Below are 15763 nucleotides of genomic sequence, written 5' to 3'. Positions count from 1 at the left end.
TCCCTGGGAGCTACAGGTTTCCTAGTCATGTCTGCACCTAAGAACAGTAGGGTCTTGTCTGCCTCTTCTTATGAAAGGTCCCCCAGCCCGGACTCCCCAAGATCCATGCTAGCCTCACCCAGCTTCTCCCTCTCCCCTCTCAGAAACTCAGACTTAAGAGGAAGCTCCTCACCAGGGATCCGGAGCTACCATTCACCATCCCCTAGGGCTTCACCACACTCACCTCTGTCATCACCAGAATCCCACAAGCTCCCATTTCCCTTTCCTCACCGTGATGGGCAATCAATGAAGCCTTTGGGCTCTCCCGTGTCCTCCTCTGGGGATTCTTTAGAGTCACCAGGTTCATCAATAATATACCACATGTTCTTACTGCCATCACCCAGCAGCTCACAACCAGCTCTCGGGGAGACTCTTGTGTCTCCCAGCTACTCTCCAAACAACCCCAGATTTCAGCTGGAGTCAGCCCCCCACACCCAGGAATCACCTACAAACTCACGGGCCTCACGGCGCTCCTCCCCTATGTCTTTCATCTCTTCAACCCCAGGCCTCAGGGACTCTCCCGTGTCTCCCACTTACTCTCCAGCCATCCCCAGGTTTCTGCGGGAGTCAGCCCCATGCACCCAGGAGTCCCCCAGAGACTCACAGGTTTCGGGAGATTGTGAGCGGTCCCCCGTCCCTGACGCCTCAGGATTCATGCCCGCCTCACCCAGCTTCTCCCTCTCCCCTCCCAGAAACTCAGACCCAAGGGTCAGCTCCCCACCAGGGATGTGGAAGTACTCTACATCATCCCGCAGGGCTTCACCACTCTCACATCCATCATCAACAGAATTTCACAACGTTACATTTCCCTTTCCTAACCAAGCAGGACAATCACTCATGTCATTGTGCTCTCCCGTGTCCTCCTCCGGAGATTCTTCACAGTCACCTCATTCATCAATAATATACCATATGTTCCTACTGCCATCATCCAGCAGCTCACCCCCAGCCGTCAATGACTCTCCTGTCTGTCCCAGCTACTCTCCAACTACGCCCAGATTTCAGCGGGAGTCGGTCTCCCACACCCCAGAAGCACCTACAAACTCACAGACTTCAGTGAGATCCTCGCCAGTCTCTCTCACGTCTTCACCCCCAGCCCTTAGGGACCCTCCTGTCTCTCTCAACTACTATCCAACCACGCCCACATTTCAGCGGGAGTCAGTTCCAGCAACCCAGGGATCACCAGCAAGCTCACCACTTTCACTGAGTTACTCCCCAGTCTCTAGCACGTCTTTATCCCCAACCCTCAGGGACTCTCCTGTCTGTCCCAGCTGCTCTCCAACCACGCCCACATTTCAGCGAGAGTCAGTTGCAGGCACCCAGAAATCACCACCAAACTCACCAATTTCACTGCGTTACTCCCCAGTCTCTCTCATGTCTTCACCATCCCTCAGGGACTCTCCTGTCTGTCCCAGCTACTCTCCAACCACGCCCACATTTCAGCGAGAGTCAGTTGCAGGCACCCAGAAATCACCACCAAACTCACCAATTTCACTGCGTTACTCCCCAGTCTCTCTCATGTCTTCACCATCCCTCAGGGACTCTCCTGCCTGTCCCAGCTACTCTCCAACCACGCCCACATTTCAGCGGGAGTCACTTCCAGGCACCCCGGAATCACCACCAAACTCACCAATTTCACTCAATTACTCCCCAGTCTCCCTCATGTCTTCACCAGCCCTCCGGGACTCTCCTGTGGGTCCCAAATACTCTCAAACCACGCCCACATTTCAGCGGGAGTCAGTTCCAGGCACCCCGGAATCACCACCAAACTCACCAGTTTCACTCAATTACTCTCCAGTCTCTCTCATGTCTTCACCAGCCCTCAGGGACTCTCCTGCCTGTCCCAGCTACTCTCCAGCCACGCCCAGATGTCAGCTGGAGTCAGTTCCAGGCACCCCGGAGTCACCACCAAACTCACCAGTTTCACTGAGTTACTCCCCGGTCTCTCTCATGTCTTCACCCCCAGCCCTCAGGGACTCTCCTGTGTGTCCCCGCTACTCTCCAACCACGCCCAGATTTCAGCGGGAGTCAGTTCCAGGCACCCAGGGATCACCTACAAACTCACCAGTTTCACTGAGTTACTCCCCGGTCTCTCTCATGTCTTCACCCCCAGCCCCCTGGGACTCCCCTGTCTGTCCCAGCTACTCTCCTGCCACGCCCAGATTCCAGCGGGAGTCAGCCTCCTGCATTCCGGAGTCACCTACAGACTCACAGACCTCACTGAGATCCTCCCTGGTCTCTCTCAGGTCTTTGCCCTCAGCCCACAGGGACTCTTGTGTCTCTTTCAGCTACTCTCAAAAGTTCTCTAGATTCCAGCTGGAGTCGGTTCCAGGCACCCAGGACACAACACCAAACTCACCAATTTCACTGACTTACTCCCCATTCTCGCTCATGTTGTCACCTCCAGCCCTCCAGGACTCTTCTGTCTCTCTCAGCTACTCTCCAACCATCTCCCGATTTCACCTGGAGTCAGCTTCCCACACCCAGGAATCACCTGCCGACTCAGGGACCTTACTGCATCCCTCCCCCATTTCCTTCACTTCTTCACTCCCAGCCCTCAGGGACTCTCCTGCGTCTCCCAGCTTCTCTCCAGCCTTCCCCAGATTTCTGCCGCAGTCAGCCCCAGGCACCCAGGAGAACCCTAGACACTCACAGGCCTCACGAGACTATCTCCCTATGACCTGTATCTATACAGGGATGGCTCCCACCTATCCCTCAGTGACCCCAAACCCATCTCCACTTACACTCAGACACTCCCAGGGCCTGACAGCTACTCCCCGTTATTGTCCTTCAGTTCGAAGCCCTGGCCAATCTACTAGCCAACATGACGCAGTTACCTGGCCATTTCTCCACATTTCTGGTGCGGGCCCCACACCCAGCCGCAGAAGAGCCTCTCCTGCATTCCGTCCTCACACACAGGCCTGTCCATCTACTTGCTACTGTCACACTCTTGCCAGCAGAAGAGGCCCCTGTATTGGCCGATATCACCACCCAGGCTATCCTCACCCCACAGCTGTGCAGCGGGACCCTCCTGCTGGCCCACCTGGCTGCCAGAGCCCATGCGGACACGAACCTCCAGCGTGTCGGCGTCCCTGCGGGCGACACTACCGGTGACATGGCTAGCATGACCCTCCTCCCTGGCAGTGGCACTGTTGATGTGAGCCCCACTCGCAGATCTGTCATTTGTACGTAAGGCCGTTTCCCCTTTTCTCTCTCTCTTCCATTCACAGGGCTATTCATTCTCTCTGTTTCTGCCTCCGTTTCAGATATTTACTCACCTTTTTCTCTTTCACTATGTCTGCCGTGGTCTCGATGAGAGTGTGCCACATAAGATTCCCCCATTAAAAGTCATGAATTGAGTGGCTTTTACTGTATTTCTGGTTGTGCACATTCCATTTTAATTCGCAATCCATTTTAGAACATTTTATCACCACCGACCAGAGAAAAACCCTGTAAACATTGGTCACTCCTCATTCTCTCTCAAACCCCCTCCCTGACCCTCAGCCCTAGGTAACAACTACATAGAGCGATCAACCCCATATCCATAGATTTCCATATTGTGGGCATTTCACATAAACACAATTGCACCATATGTGAGCTTTTGTGACTGACTTTACACTTAGCACAATATTTTCAAGATTCATCCACATTCTAGCCATACCCACAGTGGGAAACCATTTTCTTTCTTTTTGGTTTTAGTAACACCGGGTGTTTTCTCCTTCCTTCCTTCTCTCCTTCCTTCCTTCCTTCCTTCCTTCCTTCCTTCCTTCCTTCCTTCCTCCTATTTCTCTCTTACACTTTCTGGCCTCTCTGCTTCATAGTCCTTAGCTGCATCCTACGTTCTGCGTTTTTTTTGGGAAATCCTCGGCAGTTTCCGGAAAATTGTGTTATTGTTACTATTTACCGCTGTCTCTCATTCATGATTCTCCATCAATTGTAAACCTCTATTGGTTTTTCCCGAGTCACTAAGTATATTTTAATTAGGTACGCCTGTTTTTCTTTCTGCAGCCATTTCTGGAGTACAGGGTCACATACTCAAAAACACTGTGTAACTCAAAAACTCATCTAATATCCCAATATACCCATCACAAAATTGAAAAATCATAAATCAAACCATCATAAGTCACGGTTTGTCCGTGGATATGGGCTTCATCAATTCCATTGTATTCAATAATGCTGTACACCATTAACAGTGGCAGACTGTTGGGGAGTGGATTTTGATAGCACTTTAAAAAACAGTTATTAGAGGGATACTTTAACCTGACTGAATATCTGATCTAATTCTATTAGCACGGTGAATGATTATGTGAAATGTTTTGAGACAGAGTAGTACATTTGTGAATGAAATTTTATGGCTTTTTTCACTTAGTAGGAACCTTTGTGTGCGGAAAGCTGAGAAAATTACTTTCTGCTGTAGAGTCTGGCATTCATTGTAGATTAAAGCTTATTTTTCTGCGAGTAAATCTTATTCAATAAAATACTATTTTTTAAAATAAAAAGAAAAAAAACACTTGTGATGTGTAGTCATTATCCTCAGCAAAGTAATCCGGAAAGGAAAACCAAACACCATATTCTCACTTATCATGGGAGCTGAAAAATGGGATCACATGGACACAGGAAGGGGAACAACACACACTGGGGCCTGTCGGGAGGCAGAGCATTAGGAAAAACAGCTAATGCATGCCGGGCTTAATAACTAGGTGATGGGTTGACAGGTGCAGCAAACCACCATGGCACACGTTTACCTTTGTAACAAATCTGCACATCCTGCACATATTCGCCAGAACTTAGAAACGAAACGAAACAGAAAAACAATAACAAAAGGCTAGCGGCAAACTAAAGTTTCAAACTCAGGATGTGACGGACCCACTTTGGTTCAAATCATGGTTCTCAACCCAGGTGCCATAAGGTCAGGATAAAGAATTTGGTTACATATTGTAAATAAGACATACAGCAAATGACTAGAAAAGATATTCTCAACATATGTGTGTCTTGTAATTCAAGGATGACGCTATCTACCGGGACACAGCATTAGATTCCAAAGGGCTCAGTCCTGCAAGACTGGCCTCCCACTCTATTAACAATGGGAAGCCCAGCGTTGTTTTACCTCTGCTTCTTAGCAACTGGCTATAAATCGGGTTTCCACCACTCGCAGTTTTAGTTGCATTAATTTGCTGGAAGAGTTCACAGCACGCAGGGAAACACTTACATTTACCATGTTATTATAGCGGATGTTGCCAAAAATTCAGAAAAAAGACTTTGGGCCCGGCATGTGGGGAGGGGCGCACTACCTTCCTGGAAGTGTTATCCAGAAGCCCTCTAAACCCAGTCCTTTCGGGTTTTTATGGAGACCTCATTCTATAGGCATGATGGGTTAAACCATAGGCTATTGGTGAGCAACTCAACCTGAGGCTCTCAACCCTCCCTGGAAATTGGGGTTGAGGCTTTGCCATTCCCAGTCTGAGTAAAGGAATTTACATGAACGGAATTTTAAAAGAGATTAGCATAGCTGGAAACTTAATTAGGTGATTGAATTATCCGGAGCCACACCTTGATGTTCCTAACCCGAGCACCCTCATCCAACGAATGCTCCACCCAACTGGCTCCCAAGTCTCTACGTGGTTCCAGAGCAAAGGAATGTTTATACAAGGGATATCTCCACGTTTTCTTCAAAGTCTTTTCGCTTCCACGGGTAATTCTTCAACTGCCATGCATCAGGGTCAGGGGGAGGGCTTGTTACAACACAGATCTGTGGATCTCCGGGGTTTGAGGGTTGAAAGGACGCTGCTGGTGTCAAAACCACAAGGTGAGAACCACAGAACCACTAGTTGGTTTTCAGTGTTTCAGTGCATTTAATTCCTAATATATTTGGCCAAGAAAACTTGTAAGTTCTTAGATTGTCCCAAATGTGGCGCGTGAAATCAAATCAGGAGAAGAGTTTCCTAGGAGGTGTAGCCTGGGAAAGTTGGGGGTGACTGATGGCAAGGAGGAGCGAAGCTCCGCCCTTTCCGCTGCTAGGCTGCGCCCGAGGCTATTTAAACCCACCCTGGCGGGCCTGTACTCAGATCGCCGCAGAGCGGAGCAGCGGCCGGAGCGTTTTGCGGGCTCTGCGTGGACTTGGAGCTTACAGCGTCTTGCGACTTGGAAGCGGATTCAGAGGACAGGACAGAACACTTGGGTAAGTGTATCTCTGCCTCTCTGTCTGTCTGTCTGTCTGTCTCATTGGTTGGTTTATTTCCATTTTCTTGAGGAGCACATACCTCACAACACACACACACACACACACACACACACACACACACACACACACACACTCGTTCATTCTGCGGGTTAGAAAATTGGTAGGGGTCCCTGGGAGCTACAGGTTTCCTAGTCATGTCTGCACCTAAGAACAGTAGGGTCTTGTCTGGCTCTTCTTATGAACGGTCCCCCAGCCCGGACTCCCCAAGATCCATGCTAGCCTCACCCAGCTTCTCCCTCTCCCCTCTCAGAAACTCAGACTTAAGAGGAAGCTCCTCACCAGGGATCCGGAGCTACCATTCACCATCCCCTAGGGCTTCACCACACTCACCTCTGTCATCACCAGAATCCCACAAGCTCCCATTTCCCTTTCCTCACCGTGATGGGCAATCAATGAAGCCTTTGGGCTCTCCCGTGTCCTCCTCTGGGGATTCTTTAGAGTCACCAGGTTCATCAATAATATGCCACATGTTCTTACTGCCATCACCCAGCAGCTCACAACCAGCTCTCGGGGAGACTCTTGTGTCTCCCAGCTACTCTCCAAACAACCCCAGATTTCAGCTGGAGTCAGCCCCCCACACCCAGGAATCACCTACAAACTCACGGGCCTCACGGTGCTCCTCCCCTATGTCTTTCATCTCTTCAACCCCAGGCCTCAGGGACTCCCCTGTGTCTCCCACTTACTCTCCAGCCATCCCCAGGTTTCTGCGGGAGTCAGCCCCATGCACCCAGGAGTCCCCCAGAGACTCACAGGCTTCGGGAGATTGTGAGCGGTCCCCCATCCCTGACGCCTCGGGATTCATGCCCGCCTCAGCCAGCTTCTCCCTCTCCCCTCCCAGAAACTCAGACCCACGGGTCAGCTCCCCACCAGGGATGTGGAAGTACTCTACATCATCCCGCAGGGCTTCACCACTCTCACATCCATCATCAACAGAATTTCACAACGTTACATTTCCCTTTCCTAACCAAGCAGGACAGTCACTCTTGTCATTGTGCTCTCCCGTGTCCTCCTCCGGAGATTCTTCACAGTCACCTCATTCATCAATAATATACCATATGTTCCTACTGCCATCATCCAGCAGCTCACCCCCAGCCGTCAATGACTCTCCTGTCTGTCCCAGCTACTCTCCAACTACGCCCAGATTTCAGCGGGAGTCGGTCTCCCACACCCCAGAAGCACCTACAAACTCACAGACTTCAGTGAGATCCTCGCCAGTCTCTCTCACGTCTTCACCCCCAGCCCTTACGGACCCTCCTGTCTCTCTCAACTACTATCCAACCACGCCCACATTTCAGCGGGAGTCAGTTCCAGCAACCCAGGGATCACCAGCAAGCTCACCACTTTCACTGAGTTACTCCCCAGTCTCTAGCACGTCTTTATCCCCAACCCTCAGGGACTCTCCTGTCTGTCCCAGTTACTCTCCAACCACGCCCACATTTCAGCGAGAGTCAGTTGCAGGCACCCAGAAATCACCACCAAACTCACCCATTTCACTGCGTTACTCCCCAGTCTCTCTCATGTCTTCACCATCCCTCAGGGACTCTCCTGCCTGTCCCAGCTACTCTCCAACCACGCCCACATTTCAGCGGGAGTCACATCCAGGCACCCCGGAATCACCACCGAACTCACCAATTTCACTCAATTACTCCCCAGTCTCCCTCATGTCTTCACCAGCCCTCGGGGACTCTCCTGTGGGTCCCAACTACTCTCAAACCACGCCCACATTTCAGCGGGAGTCAGTTCCAGGCGCCCCGGAATCACCACCAAACTCACCAGTTTCACTCAATTACTCTCCAGTCTCTCTCATGTCTTCACCACCCCTCAGGGACTCTCCTGCCTGTCCCAGCTACTCTCCAGCCACGCCCAGATGTCAGCCGGAATCAGTTCCAGGCACCCCGGAGTCACCACCAAACTCACCAGTTTCACTGAGTTACTCCCCGGTCTCTCTCATGTCTTCACCCCCAGCCCTCAGGGACTCTCCTGTGTGTCCCCGCTACTCTCCAGCCACGCCCAGATTTCAGCGGGAGTCAGTTCCAGGCACCCAGGGATCACCTACACACTCCCCAGTTTCACTGAGTTACTCCCCGGTCTCTCTCATGTCTTCACCCCCAGCCCCCTGGGACTCCCCTGTCTGTCCCAGCTACTCTCCTGCCACGCCCAGATTCCAGCGGGAGTCAGCCTCCTGCATTCCGGAGTCACCTACAGACTCACAGACCTCACTGAGATCCTCCCTGGTCTCTCTCAGGTCTTTGCCCTCAGCCCACAGGGACTCTTGTGTCTCTTTCAGCTACTCTCAAAAGTTCTCTGGATTCCAGCTGGAGTCGGTTCCAGGCACCCAGGACACAACACCAAACTCACCAATTTCACTGACTTACTCCCCATTCTCGCTCATGTTGTCACCTCCAGCCCTCAGGGACTCTTCTGTCTCTCTCAGCTACTCTCCAACCATCTCCCGATTTCACCTGGAGTCAGCTTCCCACACCCAGGAATCACCTGCAGACTCACGGACCTTACTGCATCCCTCCCCCATTTCCTTCACCTCTTCACTCCCAGCCTTCAGGGACTCTCCTGCGTCTCCCAGCTTCTCTCCAGCCTTCCCCAGATTTCTGCCGCAGTCAGCCCCAGGCACCCAGGAGAACCCTAGACACTCACAGGCCTCACGAGACGATCTCCCTATGACCTGTATCTATACAGGGATGGCTCCCACCTATCCCGCAGTGACCCCAAACCCATCTCCACTTACACTCAGACACTCCCAGGGCCTGACAGCTACTCCCCGTTATTGTCCTTCAGTTCGAAGCCCTGGCCAATCTACTAGCCAACATGACGCAGTTACCTGGCCATTTCTCCACATTTCTGGTGCGGGCCCCACACCCAGCCGCAGAAGAGCCTCTCCTGCATTCCCTCCTCACACACAGGCCTGTCCATCTACTTGCTACTGTCACACTCTTGCCAGCAGAAGAGGCCCCTGTATTGGCCGATATCACCACCCAGGCTATCCTCACCCCACAGCTGTGCAGCGGGACCCTCCTGCTGGCCCACGTGGCTGCCAGAGCCCATGCGGACACGAACCTCCAGCATGTCGGCGTCCCTGCGGGCGACACTACCGGTGACATGGCTAGCATGACCCTCCTCCCTGGCAGTGACACTGTTGATGTGAGCCCCACTTGCAGATCTGTCATTTGTACATAAGGCCATTTCCCCTTTTCTCTCTCTCTTCCGTTCACAGGGCTATTCATTCTCTCTGTTTCTGCCTCCGTTTCAGATCTTTACTCACCTTTTTCCTCTTTCACTCTGTCTGCCGTGGTCTCGATGAGAGTGTGCCACATAAGATTCCCCCATTAAAAGTCATGAATTGAGTGGCTTTTACTGTATTTCTGGTTGTGCACATTCCATTTTAATTCGCAATCCATTTTAGAACATTTTATCACCACCGACCAGAGAAAAACCCTGTAAACATTGGTCACTCCTCATTCTCTCTCAAACCCTCTCCCTGACCCTCAGCCCTAGGTAACAACTACATAGAGCGGTCAACCCCATATCCATAGATTTCCATATTGTGGGCATTTCATATAAACACAATTGCACAATATGTGAGCTTTTGTGACTGACTTTACACTTAGCACAATATTTTCAACATTCATCCACATTGTAGCCATACCCACAGTGGGAAACCATATTCTTTCTTTTTGGTTTTAGTAACACCGGGTGTTTTCTCCTTCCTTCCTTCTCTCCTTCCTTCCTTCCTTCCTTCCTTCCTTCCTTCCTTCCTTCCTTCCTTCCTTCCTTCCTCCTATTTCTCTCTTACACCTTCTGCCCTCTCTGCTTCATAGGCCTTAGCTGCATCCTACATTCTGCGTTTTTTTGGGGAAATCCTCGGCAGTTTCCGGAAAATTGTGTTATTGTTACTATTTACCGCTGTCTCTCATTGATGATTCTCCATCAATTGTAAACCTCTATTGGTTTTTCCCAAGTCACTAAGTATATTTTAATTAGGTACGCCTGTTTTTCTTTATACAGCCATTTCTGGAGTACAGGGTCACATACTCAAAATCACTGTGTAACTCAAAAACTCATCTAATATCCCAATATACCCATCACAAAGTTGAAAAATCATATATCAAACCATCATAAGTCACGGTTTGTCCGTGGATATGGGCTTCATCAATTCCATTGTATTCAATAATGCTGTACACCATTAACAGTGGCAGACTGTTGGGGAGTGGATTTTGATAGCATTTTAAAAAACAGTTATTAGAGGGATACTTTAACCTGACTGAATATCTGATCTAATTGTATTAGCACGGTGAATGATTATGTGAAATGTTTTGAGACAGACTAGTACATTTGTGAATGAAATTTTATGGCTTTTTTCACTTAGTAGGAACCTTTGTGTGCGGAAAGCTGAGAAAATTACTTTCTGCTGTAGAGTCTGGCATTCATTGTAGATTAAAGCTTATTTTTCTGCGAATAAATCTTATTCAATAAAATATGATTTTCTAAAATAAAAAAGAAGCACTTGTGATGTGAAGTCATTATCCTCAGCAAAGTAATCCGGAAAAGAAAACCAAACACCATATTCTCACTTATCATGGGAGCTGAAAAATGAGATCACATGGACACAGGAAGGGGAACAACACACACTGGGGCCTGTCGGGAGGCAGAGCATTAGGAAAAACAGCTAATGCATGCCGGGCTTAATAACTAGGTGATGGGTTGACAGGTGCAGCAAACCACCATGGCACACGTTTACCTTTGTAACAAATCTGCACATCCTGCACATATACCCCAGAACTTAGAAACGAAACGAAACGAAACGGAAAACAATAACAAAAGGCTAGCGGCAAACTAAAGTTTCAAACTCAGAATGTGACGGACCCACTTTGGTTCAAATCATGGTTCTCAACCCAGGTGCCATAAGGTCAGGATAAAGAATTTGGTTACATATTGTAAATAAGACATACAGCAAATGACTAGAAAAGTTATTCTCAACCTATGTGTGTCTTGTAATTCAAGGATGACGCTATCTACCGGGACACAGCATTAGATTCCAAAGGGCTCAGTCCCGCAAGACTGGCCTCCCACTCTAATAACAATGGGAAGCCCAGCGTTGTTTTACCTCTGCTTCTTAGCAACTGGCTATAAATCGGGTTTCCACCACTCGCAGTTTTAGTTGCATTAATTTGCTGGAAGAGTTCACAACACGCAGGGAAACACTTACATTTACCATGTTATTATAGCGGATGTTGCCAAAAATTCAGAAAAAAGACTTTGGGCCCGGCATGTGGGGAGGGGCGCACTACCTTCCTGGAAGTGTTATCCAGAAGCCCTCTAAACCCAGTCCTTTCGGGTTTTTATGGAGACCTCATTCTATAGGCATGATGGGTTAAACCATAGGCTATTGGTGAGCAACTCAACCTGAGGCTCTCAACCCTCCCTGGAAATTGGGGTTGAGGCTTTGCCATTCTCAGTCTGAGTAAAGGAATTTACATGAACGGAATTTTAAAAGAGATTAGCATAGCTGGAAACTTAATTAGGTGATTGAATTATCCGGAGCCACACCTTGATGTTCCTAACCCGAGCACCCTCATCCAACGAATGCTCCACCCAACTGGCTCCCAAGTCTCTACGTGGTTCCAGAGCAAAGGAATGTTTATACAAGGGATATCTCCACGTTTTCTTCAAAGTCTTTTCGCTTCCACGGGTAATTCTTCAACTGCCATGCATCAGGGTCAGGGGGAGGGCTTGTTACAACACAGATCTGTGGATCTCCGGGGTTTGAGGGTTGAAAGGACGCTGCTGGTGTCAAAACCACAAGGTGAGAACCACAGAACCACTAGTTGGTTTTCAGTGTTTCAGTGCATTTAATTCCTAATATATTTGGCCAAGAAAACTTGTAAGTTCTTAGATTGTCCCAAATGTGGCGCGTGAAATCAAATCAGGAGAAGAGTTTCCTAGGAGGTGTAGCCTGGGAAAGTTGGGGGTGACTGATGGCAAGGAGGAGCGAAGCTCCGCCCTTTCCGCTGCTAGGCTGCGCCCGAGGCTATTTAAACCCACCCTGGCGGGCCTGTACTCAGATCTTCGCAGAGCGGAGCAGCGGCCGGAGCGTTTTGCGGGCTCTGCGTGGACTTGGAGCTTACAGCGTCTTGCGACTTGGAAGCGGATTCAGAGGACAGGACAGAACACTTGGGTAAGTGTATCTCTGCCTGTCTGTCTGTCTGTCTGTCTGTCTGTCTCATTGGTTGGTTTATTTCCATTTTCTTGATTAGCACATACCTCACAACACACACACACACACACACACACCCACACACACACTCGTTCATTCTGCGGGTTAGAAAATTGGTAGGGGTCCCTGGGAGCTACAGGTTTCCTAGTCATGTCTGCACCTAAGAACAGTAGGGTCTTGTCTGGCTCTTCTTATGAACGGTCCCCCAGCCCGGACTCCCCAAGATCCATGCTAGCCTCACCCAGCTTCTCCCTCTCCCCTCTCAGAAACTCAGACTTAAGAGGAAGCTCCTCACCAGGGATCCGGAGCTACCATTCACCATCCCCTAGGGCTTCACCACACTCACCTCTGTCATCACCAGAATCCCACAAGCTCCCATTTCCCTTTCCTCACCGTGATGGGCAATCAATGAAGCCTTTGGGCTCTCCCGTGTCCTCCTCTGGGGATTCTTTAGAGTCACCAGGTTCATCAATAATATGCCACATGTTCTTACTGCCATCACCCAGCAGCTCACAACCAGCTCTCGGGGAGACTCTTGTGTCTCCCAGCTACTCTCCAAACAACCCCAGATTTCAGCTGGAGTCAGCCCCCCACACCCAGGAATCACCTACAAACTCACGGGCCTCACGGTGCTCCTCCCCTATGTCTTTCATCTCTTCAACCCCAGGCCTCAGGGACTCCCCCGTGTCTCCCACTTACTCTCCAGCCATCCCCAGGTTTCTGCGGGAGTCAGCCCCATGCACCCAGGAGTCCCCCAGAGACTCACAGGCTTCGGGAGATTGTGAGCGGTCCCCCATCCCTGATGCCTCAGGATTCATGCCCGCCTCAGCCAGCTTCTCCCTCTCCCCTCCCAGAAACTCAGACCCACGGGTCAGCTCCCCACCAGGGATGTGGAAGTACTCTACATCATCCCGCAGGGCTTCACCACTCTCACATCCATCATCAACAGAATTTCACAACGTTACATTTCCCTTTCCTAACCAAGCAGGACAGTCACTCTTGTCATTGTGCTCTCCCGTGTCCTCCTCCGGAGATTCTTCACAGTCACCTCATTCATCAATAATATACCATATGTTCCTACTGCCATCATCCAGCAGCTCACCCCCAGCCGTCAATGACTCTCCTGTCTGTCCCAGCTACTCTCCAACTACGCCCAGATTTCAGCGGGAGTCGGTCTCCCACACCCCAGAAGCACCTACAAACTCACAGACTTCAGTGAGATCCTCGCCAGTCTCTCTCACGTCTTCACCCCCAGCCCTTACGGACCCTCCTGTCTCTCTCTACTACTATCCAACCACGCCCACATTTCAGCGGGAGTCAGTTCCAGCAACCCAGGGATCACCAGCAAGCTCACCACTTTCACTGAGTTACTCCCCAGTCTCTAGCACGTCTTTATCCCCAACCCTCAGGGACTCTCCTGTCTGTCCCAGCTGCTCTCCAACCACGCCCACATTTCAGCGAGAGTCAGTTGCAGGCACCCAGAAATCACCACCAAACTCACCCATTTCACTGCGTTACTCCCCAGTCTCTCTCATGTCTTCACCATCCCTCAGGGACTCTCCTGCCTGTCCCAGCTACTCTCCAACCACGCCCACATTTCAGCGGGAGTCACATCCAGGCACCCCGGAATCACCACCGAACTCACCAATTTCACTCAATTACTCCCCAGTCTCCCTCATGTCTTCACCAGCCCTCGGGGACTCTCCTGTGGGTCCCAACTACTCTCAAACCACGCCCACATTTCAGCGGGAGTCAGTTCCAGGCGCCCCGGAATCACCACCAAACTCACCAGTTTCACTCAATTACTCTCCAGTCTCTCTCATGTCTTCACCACCCCTCAGGGACTCTCCTGCCTGTCCCAGCTACTCTCCAGCCACGCCCAGATGTCAGCCGGAATCAGTTCCAGGCACCCCGGAGTCACCACCAAACTCACCAGTTTCACTGAGTTACTCCCCGGTCTCTCTCATGTCTTCACCCCCAGCCCTCAGGGACTCTCCTGTGTGTCCCCGCTACTCTCCAGCCACGCCCAGATTTCAGCGGGAGTCAGTTCCAGGCACCCAGGGATCACCTACACACTCCCCAGTTTCACTGAGTTACTCCCCGGTCTCTCTCATGTCTTCACCCCCAGCCCCCTGGGACTCCCCTGTCTGTCCCAGCTACTCTCCTGCCACGCCCAGATTCCAGCGGGAGTCAGCCTCCTGCATTCCGGAGTCACCTACAGACTCACAGACCTCACTGAGATCCTCCCTGGTCTCTCTCAGGTCTTTGCCCTCAGCCCACAGGGACTCCTGTGTCTCTTTCAGCTACTCTCAAAAGTTCTCTGGATTCCAGCTGGAGTCGGTTCCAGGCACCCAGGACACAACACCAAACTCACCAATTTCACTGACTTACTCCCCATTCTCGCTCATGTTGTCACCTCCAGCCCTCAGGGACTCTTCTGTCTCTCTCAGCTACTCTCCAACCATCTCCCGATTTCACCTGGAGTCAGCTTCCCACACCCAGGAATCACCTGCAGACTCACGGACCTTACTGCATCCCTCCCCCATTTCCTTCACCTCTTCACTCCCAGCCTTCAGGGACTCTCCTGCGTCTCCCAGCTTCTCTCCAGCCTTCCCCAGATTTCTGCCGCAGTCAGCCCCAGGCACCCAGGAGAACCCTAGACACTCACAGGCCTCACGAGACGATCTCCCTATGACCTGTATCTATACAGGGATGGCTCCCACCTATCCCGCAGTGACCCCAAACCCATCTCCACTTACACTCAGACACTCCCAGGGCCTGACAGCTACTCCCCGTTATTGTCCTTCAGTTCGAAGCCCTGGCCAATCTACTAGCCAACATGACGCAGTTACCTGGCCATTTCTCCACATTTCTGGTGCGGGCCCCACACCCAGCCGCAGAAGAGCCTCTCCTGCATTCCGTCCTCACACACAGGCCTGTCCATCTACTTGCTACTGTCACACTCTTGCCAGCAGAAGAGGCCCCTGTATTGGCCGATATCACCACCCAGGCTATCCTCACCCCACAGCTGTGCAGCGGGACCCTCCTGCTGGCCCACGTGGCTGCCAGAGCCCATGCGGACACGAAACTCCAGCATGTCGGCGTCCCTGCGGGCGACACTACCGGTGACATGGCTAGCATGACCCTCCTCCCTGGCAGTGACACTGTTGATGTGAGCCCCACTTGCAGATCTGTCATTTGTACATAAGGCCATTTCCCCTTTTCTCTCTCTCTTCCGTTCACAGGGCTATTCATTC

Source organism: Pongo abelii, chromosome 22 (assembly GCF_028885655.2).
Source record: "Pongo abelii isolate AG06213 chromosome 22, NHGRI_mPonAbe1-v2.0_pri, whole genome shotgun sequence".
Classification (NCBI taxonomy): domain Eukaryota; kingdom Metazoa; phylum Chordata; class Mammalia; order Primates; family Hominidae; genus Pongo; species Pongo abelii.
This window is presented reverse-complemented; position numbering follows the sequence as displayed.